The sequence below is a fragment of the Dasypus novemcinctus genome, chromosome X, assembly GCF_030445035.2.
Source record: "Dasypus novemcinctus isolate mDasNov1 chromosome X, mDasNov1.1.hap2, whole genome shotgun sequence".
Lineage (NCBI taxonomy): Eukaryota > Metazoa > Chordata > Mammalia > Cingulata > Dasypodidae > Dasypus > Dasypus novemcinctus.
Genome location: NC_080704.1, coordinates 87,562,025 through 87,576,255, shown reverse-complemented (window position 1 = coordinate 87,576,255; position 14,231 = coordinate 87,562,025). Strand labels below are relative to the sequence as shown.

Sequence of the window (14,231 nt, the reverse complement as noted above, 5' to 3'; positions counted from 1 at the left end):
TCACCCTCAAGATATTAAACCTAGGGAAGCGGACTAGGCCCAGTGGTTAGGGCATCCGTCTACCACATGGGAGGTCTGCAGTTCAAACCCCAGGCCTTCTTGACCCATGTGGAGCTGGCCCATGTGCAGTGCTGATGCGCACAAGGAGGGCCGTGCCACGCAGGGGTGTCCCTCGCGTAGGGGAGCCCCAAGCGCAAGGAGTGCACCCTGTAAGGAGATCCACCCAGCATGAAAGAAAGTGCAGCCTGCCCAAGAATGGCGCCACACATGGAGAGCTGATGCAGCAAGATGACACAACAAAAAGAAACACAGATTCCCATGCCACTGACAATAGAAGCAGACAAAGAAGACGCAGCAAATAGACACAGAGAACAGACAACCGGGGTGGGGGGGAAGGGGAGAGAAATAAATAAATAAATAAACCTGAAAAAAATATTAAACCTAGATAAAACCTCTGGTTCACTACAGCCCACTGAGGGGAAGAGATGTCTTCCTCTGAGTCAGTTGTTATAAGGGAGGAGGGATGGTGCATCAGAGGGCAGAGAGTGGTTTCCCTTCTTTGAATTTGGCCAGCAGAACCAACTTTGAATCTCGGTTCTGGACAGACCAGAAACAGGAAAGCAGAGGGAACACCTCCAGGGAAAGGATCACTGACCAGTGCCATCTGCTCACTGGGCAGGAAACTGAAATTGGGCAGGGCTCTTTAGGTCCTCTTTAGCCCCAATCCCTGGGAGAAAATCTTCATCCCATTAATGAGTTCCTGGCCTGATTTTGATAACTTTAGCTGGGAAATTTTAAAGACTCAGATTAACTTGAACCGAAAATCAAAGAAAAGCTGTGAAAAAAAAAAACACTAGGCAAGAGAGAGTAGTGAACATCAGAATAAATTCACCAACCTATTCAGATACCGACATCAAAAAATTACAAGCTCTATTAGGAAACAGGAAGACCTGACACAGTCAAAGGAACAAACCAAATATCTTGACAAAATATAGGATTTAACACAACTAATCAATGATAATCATAAAAATGTCCTAAATCAATTCAAATAATTGAAGGAAAATAAAACTAAAGAAATGAAGGATATTTAGAAGACACTGGGTGAACATAAAGAATAACTGAAGTTCCCCTCCTGCTTCACCTACAACAAATCACCATTTAGGTCTCAGCTCAGCAGTGCCCTACAAGGTCATCGCCCCTCATGACAAGTTCAAGTAGTACTTGTCCCCTCTTTACTTGTATGTATAATTTACTAATATCTGAGCTTCCAACAGACTGTCATTTTCTGAATGTCAGGACAGACTGAGTGGTGACAAATCCTGCCAGAGTGGGCTGTTTCGGGAACCTACAAAGCAGGAGGTGTCTGGACATCCATCTGGAGAGTCCCTGCTCAAGGTAAAACTGTGGGTTTCTAACACTGAACTCAGAAGCCGTGGGAAGGTAAATCCCTTCCCCCTAGGGCTAAGGGCAGCAGTGATCCTTGAGAACTGTAGGTTGCATGACAGCGTTCCCACGCCCTGTGTTCCCCAAATGCATGAACCCCAAGCCCGTGGTCCCTGAACCCCCAAAACCCACATTTCACAGACCTATGTATCCCGAGTTCACATTTTCCAAGGCCTCTGTTTCCCACATCCAGCACTCCCAGAAATCCACCATTGCCCTAGCCCTCCAGTCTCAGAATAACTCTGAGAGTGTAAGGGTTTAGGTGGGAGGTGCAGAGGGGCCCAAGGAGTGCAGGTTCAATTTTCTGGTCTCCCCCTTTCATTGAGTTTGGAGGAGCGTATCAGCTGACTTCAGGAGAGCCTAGGAAGAGAGGAGAGGCAAATCTGCTGAGAGAGCCCAGTTTACTTAAACGCCCTGGAATAAGAAACTTGGTCTGAGAAAAGGTAGAGTCAGAAAATTAACTAGTCCCCCATAATACCCTAAGGGACAGGGACAGTAGGATGTGCTTTGCAGGCTTCCAATAGGATATTTAGGGTTCCTGGCAAGGGGTGGGTGCTCTCTCTCAAGAAATTAATAGACACTATTTTCTGAGGTGAGTTGGTTGAACAAGAACCCATTTGAATCTCCTACAGGAGCCCTTACACAGCCTTCGTACTGCCCTAGGAGAGAGGGAAGTGAGGAAGGGAGAAAGGAAGAAGGTCAGGCTCCTAAGGAGTTTATTCAGTTGTAAAGAGGATTCCTTGCCTGGTCTTTCTTGTTGGTTTGTTTTCTTGTTTTTCTATCCTCTTTATCCCCCCACAGCCCTTTCTTTTTCCCTTTTTTTCTTTCTTTTTTTCTTTTTTTATATTAGATGCTGCAGGCAACATTTATTATTTGTTCTGCTTCCTCATCCTCAATGTACTCTTTGTATGTGTACTGATTTTGGCTAACAATACCATTCATTTCCTTTCATTTTCCTGTCCTCCATCATTTATTGCTTTGCTTACATTCCACCTCTTTGATTAGCCCCCAATATTTCTAACATTTTATATCTAATATATCTATTCTGTTTTCTAACTTTCATTCACTCTTTATATAATTGCCCTTTCTTATCTCTTTCCCTCTCTCCTGACCACACTGGTCTATTAATTCATACTATATTCCTTCCCATATTAAGTTCACTATCTCATTATACGTACTCCACTTTTTTTACTGTTACATCTCTACACAGCTTACATGTGTTCAATATCCATTCTTCTAAATCACAAATGGCTCTTCTGCTAACATTCACTATCAATACCACTATTAAGAGTTTTTTAAAAATTTTGTCTTTATTTTTTTGTTACATTAAAAAAATATGGGGTCCCCATATGCCCTCCACCCCCACACTCCACTCCTCCCCCCATAACAACAATCTTCTCCATCATCATGAGACATTCATTGCATTTGGTGAATACATCTCTGAGCACTGCTGCACCTCATGGTCAATACTACTATTATGATTTTTCTTTTCTTACACCTTTTGCTTTCTATGGCCCCAATATTTTCCTTCAAGGGAACTTAGCCAACAACAAGGAAATCGAATAAGAAGAACAAAGAGACAAAGAGAAGACTTAACACGCACACAAAAACAAGTACTATTTAAACCCTGAGACGAAGAAGCTAATCAACTGAATAAACCCAGAAAGATAAAATAATGACCAGACAGCAACAAAAATCTACAGACCATACAAACAATAAGGAAAACATAGCACAATCCCATGAACAAACTAAAAACCAGGAAGAGGAGTGGACATTGAACCACTAATTAAAGCTCTCAAAAAATGTATCATGTACCAATTTAAAGAAGTAAAGGAAGAGATAAGCATATTAAGAAAACACTTGGAGAGCATACAGAAGAAATTGTAGTCATACACAAAAAGATAACGGATATGATGGTGATGAACAGCACAATCAAAGAAATCAAAAATACACTTTCAGCAAATAACAGCAGATTTGAAGAGGCAGAGGAAAGAATGAGTGATGTGGAAGACAGTATATATGAAATAAAACAGATAGTAGAATTGATCAAGAAAAACAGAGAAAAAATCCAGCAGGGATGTAGGGGCCTGAATGACAATACAAAACACACAAACAAACGCATTATAGGCATCCCAGAAAGAGAAGAGAACGGAAAGGGGACACAAGGGGTGTTGGAGGGAATAAAGGCTGAAAACTTCTCAAACCTACTGAGGGAGATGCATGTACATGTCCAGGAAGCACAACGTACACTAAACAGCAAAAATTTAGGCTTTCCCCAAGACATATACTCGTCAAATTATCCAATACACAAGAGAAAGAGACAATACTAAAAGCAGCAAGAGAAAAAATAAGCATCACATACAAGGGGGGCTCCATAAGATTAAGTGCTGATTTCTCATCTGAAACCATGGAGGCAAGAAGCCAGTGGTATGACAAAGTCAAGGTATTTAAAAAAAGAATTTCTAACCAAGTAAACTCTATCCAGCCAAGCTAGCATTGAAAAATGATTGAGAGTTCAAAATATTCACAGATAAACAGAAACTAAGAGAGTATGCCAATAAGAAATGTGCCCTTCAAGAAATACTAAAGGGAGTTCTGCAGGAAGAAAGAAAAAAAAGGAGAGACAGAGTTGGAGGAGAGTGTAAGAACAACTAAAACGACAAAAAGAGAAAAAAAAAACCACACAGAATGACAAACACAAATATCCAAATAAAATATGGCATATAAGTAATTCCTTCAAAGTAATAACATCGAATGTCCATGGATCAAGCTCACCTGTTAAGAGACGCAGACTGGAAGACTGGATAAAGAAATATGACCCATCTATATGCTGTCTACAAGAAACAGATCTTAGACCAAGGCATTCAAGGAGACTGAAAGTGAATGGCTGGAAAACAATCATACAAACAAACAATAACCAAAAAAGAGCTGGAGTAGCTATATTAATATTGGACAAAATATACTTTAAATAGAAAATTACTGTGAAAGACAAAGGATACTACATATTGGTAAAACAGATAACCTTTCAAGAAGAAAGCAATCATAAACATGCATGCCCCTAACAAGAGTGTCTCTAAATACATGAGGCAAACACTGGAGAAACTAATGAAAGGAATAGATGCATCCATGATTATACTGGGGGACTTTAACACACCACTATCACCATTGGACAGAACATATCAAAAGAGAATCAATAAAGAAACAAAGACTTTGAATAACAGAGGATATGGACCTAATAGACATATACGGAACAATACACCAAATTTACAACAGGATATATATTCTTCTCAAGTGCCCATGGATCATTCTCTAAGATAGAACACATGGTAGTCCACAAAGAAACTCACAATGAATTAAGAAAGATTGAAATCATACAAAGTAATTTCTCTGACCAGGGTGAAATGAAGCTGGAAATTTGCAAGGGCCAGAGATCCAGATTTGGCAACAAGATATGGAAGTTAAACAAAACACTCTTAGAAAAACAGCAGGTCAAGGAGGAAATTTCAAAAGAAATCAATAACTATATTGAAAGTAATGAAAATGATAACACAACATATCAAAACTTATGGGATGCACGAAAAGTTGTCTTAAGAGGGAAATACATAGCCATAAATTCATACATCAAAAAAGAGAGAGCTAAAATTGAAGAAATGCATAATTCGAGGAATTAGTAAAAAAACAACAAACTAATCCCAAAGAAAGAAGGAAGAAATAAGAAAGATCAGAGCAGAAGTAAATGAAATAGAAAATAAGAAAGCACTTGAAAAAATAAAAATAAAGAGCTGGTTCTTTGAGAAGATCAATAAAATTGACAAACTCTTAGCTAAACTAACAAAGAAAAAAGAGAGAAGTTGCAAATACACAAAATAAGGAATGAGAAAGGGGATATCGCCACTGACCCCAGTGAAATAAAGATTATCATAAGAGGATACTTTGAAAAACTATATTCCAACAACAAAGACAATTTAGTGGAAATGGACAAAATCCCTAGAAACACATAAGCAGCCTACATTGACGAAAGTGGAAATCGATGATTTCAACAAACCAATCACAATTAAAGAGACAGACTTAGTCATTAAAAACCTCATAAGAGCCCTGGGCTAGTCAGTTTCACAGGTGAATTCTACCAAACACTTCAGAAAGAACTAACACCCATCTTTCTTAAACTCTTCCAAATAATTGAAATAGAAGGAACATTGCCCAACTCATTTAATGATGCCAACATTACCCTACTACCAAAGCCAGAGACACCACAATGAAGGAAAATTATAGAACAATCTCTCTAATAAACCTAGATGTGAAAATCTTCAACAAAATATTTGCTAATCATATTCAACAATACATTAAACGAATTATACACCATGATCAAGTGGGTTTCAGTCCTGGTATGCAAAGATAGTTCAACATAAGAAAATTCATTAATGTAATACATCACATAAACAGATCAAAGGGAAAAATCATATGATCCTATCTATCGATGAAGAAAAAGCATCTGACAAAATACAGCACCCTTTCTTGATAAAAACACTACAAAAGATAGGAACAGAAGAAAACCTTCTGAACATGAAAAAGTGTATATATGAAAAACCCTCATCGAACATCATTTACAATGGTGAAATCCTAAAATCTTTCTAAGATCAGGAACAAGACAAGGATGCCCACTCTCACCCCTTCTATTTAACCTTGTGTTAGAAGTACTTGCTCGAGCAATAAGGCAAGAAACAGATATAAAAGGGATCCAAATAGGAAAGGAAGAATTCAAAATTTCACTATTTGCAGATTACATGTTCCTATACATAGAAGAAGTCTACAGCAAAGCTTCAAGAACTTATGAATGAGTTCAGTAAAGTTGCAAGTTGTAAGATCAATGCACAATAATCAGTAGCATTTCTGTCCACCGATGATGAGCAATCTGAAAAATCAAGAAACAAATAATATTTACAATAGTAAATGAAAAAATCAAATACCTAGGAATAAATTTAACTAAAGATGTAAAAGATTTATACACACAAAACTACACAACACTGTTAAAGAAAAGCAAAGAAGACCTAAATAAATGGAAGAATATTCCCTGTTCATGGATAGGAAGACTAAATATTATTAAGATGTCTATCCTACAAAAACTGGTCTACAGATTCAATGCAATCCCAATAAAATTCAACACAGCATTTTTAATGATCTAGAAAAACTAAGTGTGAAATTTATTTGGAAAGGAACAAGACCCCAAATAGACAAAGACATATTGAAAAAGAAAAATGAAATTGGAGGCTTCACACTACCAGACTTCAAAACATACTACAAAGCTACAGTAGTGAAAACGGCATGGTATTGGGCACAAGGATAGACACACTGACAATGGAACTGAACTGGGAGTTCTGATATAGATCCTCATATATATATTCTCCTGACATTTGACAAGGTCACCACGCCCACTCAATTGGGAGGAATGGCCTCTTCAACAAATGGTGCCTAGAGAATTAAATATCCACATGCAAAAGAAGGAAAGAGGATTACCATCTCACACCTTATACTAAAATCAACTCAAGATGGATCAAAGAGCTAAATGTAAGAGTCAAGACCATAAATACCTTGGAAAACAATGTAGGGAAGCATCTACAGGACCTTATAATAGGAAATGGCTTCATGAACTTCACACCCAAATCATGAGAAGTGAAAGAAAAAATAGATAAATGGGACTTACTCAAAATTAAAGCATTTTGCTCCTCTATGGAGTTTCTCAAGGAAGTGAAAAGAGAGCCTACACAATGGGAGAAAATATGTGGTAATGATATATATCTGATAGGAGACATAACCTGCATATATAAAGAACTCCTATATCTCAAAAATAAAAACACAAACAACCCATTTAAACAATGGGAAAAAGATTTGAACAAACACTTTTCCAAAGAAGAAATACAAATGGCTAAAAAGCACATGAAAAAATGATCAATATCACTAGCTATTAGGGAAATGCAAATCAAAACTACAATGAGATACAATCTTACTCCCATAAGACTGGCAGCTATCAGAAAAAACAGAAGACTTCCAGTGTTGGAGAGGATGTGGAGGAATGGGAACCCTCATCCACTGCTGTTGGAAATACAGAAGTATCCAGCCAATCTGGAGGACAGTTAGGCAGCTTCTCAAAAAGTTACCTATAGATTTTCCATATGACCCAGCAATTCCACTGCTGGGTATATACCCAGAAGAACTGAAAATAAGGACGCAAACCAATATATGCACACCAATGTTCATAGCACCATTATTCACTATTGCCAAAAGTTGAAATCAACCCAAATGCCCATCAACAGAAGAATGAATAAAATGTGGTATATATATACAATGGACTACTACTCAGCTATAAGAAGGAATACAGTACAAACACATGGGATAACATGGATGAATCGTGAGGGCCTTATGTTGAGTGGTGCAAGGCAGGCATTGAAGGAGAAATGCTACGTGACCTCTCTGATATGAAATAAGTAAACCAAGCTGTCTCAGAGAGCTAGAGACTGGATGATAAACTTAAAGGAAGTCGGGGGATAGAGGAAGGTTGTGAGCTGACACCTACATGGGTGAAATCTATGACAAGGTGGAGGAAAGTATTTATACAGGGAAGGGTTAAAATGGGGGCATAGGGATACCTTTGAGTGAGGCTTTGTGGGCTTGAGGGGGGCTAGGGATGGGAGGATTGGTCAGATGGCCCAAGAAATTGTGGGGAGGGTGGGGGGAACATTTGAACATAGGAGATTGTTAGGTATGTGGTTGAAATTATAATGTAGAGAAAGCTCTTTAGAAAACATAACAAGGATGGTTACCTGTTTAAGATGCTTAAGGTAGGCATCTGACACAGGACAAGCTTCTAGGGCGTGTGTGAGTGCTCATTTTGTCATAGTGGGTTATATCATTGGGTGGAGACCCATACAATGAGAGTGAAGGTATACCCACATCCTGGGAAGGACTGATGTTCTCAAACAGAGGGTACTTTATCTCTCGATAGAATTGGTGGCTCCCAATGGGTTAAGGCAGTCAAGTATGTCAAGCCCTCAACATTGTTGCAAGTATCTCTGAAAATGGTACTTCAAGTAATGATTGATTGTCATGGTGGGCCCCAAGGTGAAGGGGAAAGAGTTGAATACATGGGATCAGTGTAATTGTGGGACAACTTAATTGTTCCCCATGATCATGCAATGATGGATATAGGACACGTTAAATTACACCAAAAATGTATAAAAGTCTGTAGGCTAAATTGTAAACCATAATGTAAAACATAAGATAAGTAAAAATTTAGAAAATTATATAATCTAAAATATAAACCATACTGTAAACCAAAATGGAACCATGTTTGATAGCTGCTTCAAATTCTATACATTAGCGGCAGCAAATATAACATGAATATGTAAAAAGATCATTGCTGGGGAAAAAGGAAAGGGTTTGATATTGGATATAGGGGAATTCCCTATATTGTATATGTGGATTACTGTGATTGAAAACTTTTTTGGGGTGGCGGACTTGGCCCAGTGGTTAGGGCGTCTGTCTACCACATGGGAGGTCCGCGATTCAAACCGTGGGCCTCCTTGACCCGTGTGGAGCTAGTCCATGTGCAGCACTGATGCACGCAAGGAGGGTCGTGCCAAGAAGGGGTGTCCCCCACGTAGGGGAGCCCCACGTGCAGGGAGTGTGCCCTGTAGGGGGAGCCGCCCAGCGTGAAAGAAAGTGCAGCCTGCCCACGAATTGCGCGGCACATGTGGAGAGCTGACGCAGCAAGATGACGCAACAAAAAGAAACACAGATTCCAGTGCCACTGACAATAACAGAAGTGGACAAAGAAGACGCAGCAAACAGACACAGAAACAGACAACCGGGGTGGGGGGGAAAGGGGAGAGAAATAAATTAATTAATTAATCTTTAAAAAAAAAAAAGAAAACTTTGAGACAAATTTAAAAATTAGAAGAAAAAAGAAAAGGATGTAGGCACTGAGGAACAAATGAAAGAAAGTGCCTTGCCACTGTATATACAGGACAACACCTATTACAGTGATGGAAGGCAAAATATTAAAAACAAAGCTTTATAATATTTTTCATTTTAATACACCAATTTAATTTTTATTTTCGTATTTCTAAATTAGTATGTATTCTATTTCTAAACTTTAAACCCATCAGTATATTTCAATTTTCTATTAATTGCATTTGGCAATATATTAGGCTTCATTTTTGAAGAAGTTTTGGACCATAGAGAGGTTCAATTATTTCAGGAGACGAACACTGGTTTCGGGTGTTATTGATGGGGAGCACATGGGTAGGAGGGAGTTCTCCAGGGCATGTATATAGAGGACATAAAAATGTTGATATATGTTGGTTATTTTCATAGTAGTTACAGTTACAAACATCAACTGAGGGAGTGCTGAGATCCTACCCAGAGGAGCTCTGTCACATTCCCAAAGGAACAGCAATAACCCCCAAGTGCAACGGCAAAGACCAAAAAGGAAGGATGGTCCAATAATGAGCCCTTGATACTAATTACTATGCTTAAGAGCCTGTGTTCGTGAAATATGTACTAGGCCTAGAGCTGCAGGGTGCATAAGAGTTACCTCCTGAGAGCCTCCATGTTGCTCAAATATCGCCACTCTCTAAGCCAAACTCAGCATTTAAATGCATTACCTTCCCCCCAGTGAGGGACACGACTCCTGGGGATGAGCCTCCCTGGTGCTGGGGGATTACTACCAAGCACCAGCTGGTGGTGTAACTAGAAAAAGACCTTGAATAAAAGGGTCAACTCAGACCAGCAGAATATCTCAGCCTACATGTAAGATCATGTGTTAAAAACTGCCTTTTGACCTTGAATGAAAGGGGGAAATGGCAAAGACAAATGAGTTTATATGGCTAAGAGTCTTCAAAAAGGAGTTGAGGACTTCAGAGGGGTTGTGCGTACACATGCCTCAGCAGGGTCCCAGAGACAGCCAAAGTGGATAGAACCCCAGGTACTGGTTCTCCTGAAGGCTATGAAGACCCACAGGTTCTATGGTCATGGCAGATGGCTCTGGAATTCAGTGCCTTGTCAGTTGGTCCTATTTTGGAATTTGTGTTCCTGAGTGTGATAGAGTTGGACTCAGATGTGACCTTTCTATACATGCCTCTTCTGTCGCTTTTACTGAACTTGTGGTTGGTGCTAGGGTTGGTGTATACTCAGGAGACTAGAATCTCTGGATTGTCCATGTGCCAGCTGGGCCCTGAGGCTCAGCAGAGTTGCAACTGCTATCCCTCTGATTCGTTGGCCTTACCCAGATCAGCTAACAGGGAGGTGAAGATGGTCAACACCAGGGAACCGAGAGTGCTTACAACTGAAAGCAAGAGAAATGAATCCATCATCCATGTGGAATCTCACCCCCCTCTTGGTCTAGAGGCGGAGTGGACATCACCATCCATGGGTAAACAGGATGGAGGAATAAAATATGGATTAGAGTAGACTTACTGATATTTCACTTTGAAACTATTGTGACTAGTAATAGAAGAAATTGTAGCATTCATGTGGAGAATGTGGCCACAGTAGTTTCTGAGGGCAGAGAGAATGAAGAAGAGATGTGATGTGGGAACAATTTTGGGACTTTGAGTTTTCTGAAATGATAATGTACGGACAGATGCTGGACATTATATATCCTGCCATAACCCACTGAATGTACTAGGGAAGACTGTGAACTACAGGGTAAACTATTATCCATTTGGTGCAGCAGTGCTCCAAAATGTGTTCACTGAGTGCGATGAGTGTGCCACAATGATGGGATAGGTTGTTGGTTTAGGAGGAGTGGGGTGGGGAGGTAGGGGGCAAACAGAAACCTCTTACATTTTTTAATGTAACATTTTTTGAGAGGTATGTATCTTAAAAAATACAATTTTAAAAAATGACAAAAATGATGGGGGGTGGGGAGTAGGTTATATGGGAACCTCTTATGTTTTTTAATGTAATGTTCTTTGTGATTTATTAATTTTAATTTTAAAAAGTATTAAAAAAAGAATAATTGAAAGCTTGCAAAGAAAATTAACAGAGTTTATTCCATTATGGGAATGAAAAACCTAATATATAAGATTAAAAATACATTAGAGGCATATAACAGCAGGTTTGAATTGCTTGAAGATAGAATTAGTGACTTCAAGGTCAGAACATCTGAACTAATAAGACAGGAGAACAGAGAGAGAAAAGAATGGAAAAAATTGAACAGGATCTCAGGGAATTAAATGACAATGCGGGGAAGCAGCTGTAGCTCAATCAGCTGGGCTCCCGTCTACCATATCCTTGGGAAAGCAAGCTGGCCCACATGCCGCAGAGAGCTGATGGCCTGTGCACCATGGTGAGCTGATGCAGCAAGATGACGCAACAAAGGGAGACAAGCAGACACAGAAAAACGCGCAGCATGTGAACACAGAGAACAGACAGCAAGAACAAGGCACAAGGAGGAGAACTAAAGAAAGAAATAAACCTTAAAAAAAAGATTAAAAAATCTGGCAATGTGAAACAAAACACATGCATTATCAGTGTCTCAGAATAAGAGGAAAATGGAAAAAGCACAGACAGAATATTTGAGGAAATAATGACCAGAAACTTCCCAACCCTTATGAAAGACAGCAATATCAATATGCAAGAAGGAACAATGCACCCCAAACAGAAAAAATCCTAATAGACCTTCTCTGAGACACCTACTATTCAGAATGACGAATTTCAGTGATAGAGAGGATTCTGAAAGCAGCAAGAGAAAAGCAAAGCATCACACGCAAAGGAACCTCAATAATATTAAGTGCTGACCTCTCATTAGAAACCATGGAGGTAAGAAGAAAGTGATATGATGTATTCAAGGTACTCAAAGAGAAAATCTGCCAGTCAAGAATATTGCAACTGGCAAAACTGGCCTTCAAAAATGGGCATGAGTTTAAAGTCTTCACAGACAAACAAAAACTGAGATATTTATGTATCTAACCTGGGTGCCTCAAGACTTGCCATGTGAACTGACAACACCAATACCCAGAAGAACTAAGAGCAATGACATGAACAGATATCTGCATATCAGTGTTCACAGCAGTGTTATTAACAATTGCCAAAGGATGGAAACAGCCCAGATGCCCATCAACCAATGAATGGATAAACAAATACACATATACCCATGATGGAATATTATGCAGGTATAAGAAGAAAAGAAGTTATGAAACATGACAACATGGATGAACCTGGAGGACATTATCTTGAGTGAAGCAAGTCAGGCACAAAAGGAGAAATATAATGATTGCACTATTATGAATCAAATATATTGTGTAAACTCGTAGAATTAATAGTTAGAATATAGATCACCAGAAAACAGAATGAGGGTAGAGAATGGAAAGCTGAGCGTTTATCTATGCAGAACTGGTAAAAAGGTTGTAAATGTTTTGAAATGAATAGAAATGGAGAAAGCGCATCATAGTGTTTGTAAATAGCAGAGTTATTATAAGGAAATTACATTGGTTTAAAGGGAAAGTCTAAGGACATGTATATTACTAGAAGGAAAGCTAAAAAATGTAACATGGGACTATAAAACAGTGAAACCTTATGTGAAATATGAATATGGGTAATATTACATATATAATACTTTTTACAAAATATAAATACAAAAAAAATAGAGAGGTGGAAACAGGATAGCAGCTATGTGCAGCAGAGGAAGCACAGAGAGACTGAAACTGAAAGGTGATGAGGGGAAGCAGACTTGGCCCAGTGGATAGGGCATCTGTCTACCACATGGGAGCCCCACACGCAAGGAGTGTGCCCCGTAGGGAGAGCTGCCCAGCGTGAAAGAAAGTGCAGCCTGCCCAAGAATGGTGCTGCACATACAGAGAGCTCACACAATAAGATGATGCAACAAAAAAAACACCACAGATTCCCAGTGCCGCTGATAAATACAGAAGTGGTCACAGAAGAACACACAGTGAATGGACAGAGAGAGCAGACAACTGGGGGGGTGGGGGAAGGGGAGTGAAATAAATAAAAAAAATAAATATTAAAAAAAAGGGGATGAGTTTTTTCTTGTTTTTTATTACTACTATTACTGAAATAATGAAAATGTTCTAATAATGATTGAAGTGATGAATGCACAACTATGTGCTTATACTAAATGCCATTGCTTGTACACTTTGGATGGATTTATGCTGTATTAATATGTATCAATAAAACTGATCTGGTTAAAGTGAAAAAATAATAACAGTCTATATTCACTGGCTAGATGAGGTACCAAATTTATTCTAAGCTGTGCTTATATTTTATGTCTTCATAGTATAATTATACAAACAGGAACATGGTTTTAGTTGAAGAAATCTTAATTGAGACTGTTATGGAAATTTAATATGAGATCAAGGATAGGATTATATTCCTGAAATCTTAACTCTAAACTATCAACTAGTGGCAGCAATGGCAAAGAAATTGCAATGTAACTATAAGAGCTAGTTGAAGCACACCAACAAGTAGTCACAAATAACAACTCTAATAAACTTAATTTTCCTGGGCAAATAGCTATTTTATCTTACTGCCCTAAAGATTGGTCTAGTCTGTGCTGGGATACAAATCCAGGTTTTCCACATCAGGTTCTGATTAAAGAGAGCAGGCCTGCAGTAGCCTTAGAGATCCTAGATTACTAAGGCTGATCTGGACTAGAACACGAGTAATAACTCCTACCTCCTACCACCCTCAGGATAGTCCCACAAGAAGCTCAAGTTATGGACCATGTGAAAAAACATTTTAGGACTCTGTGTTCCTCAATATGGGCATTATTG

General features: G+C 38.9%; 1 protein-coding gene across 2 annotated transcripts in view; it reads right to left on the bottom strand.

The window, feature by feature from the left end:
* The window catches only part of ATP7A (ATPase copper transporting alpha), a 307,559-nt gene that overhangs the window by 57,955 nt on the left and 235,373 nt on the right, over positions 1–14,231 (bottom strand). The gene's annotated exons all lie outside the window — the stretch shown is intronic.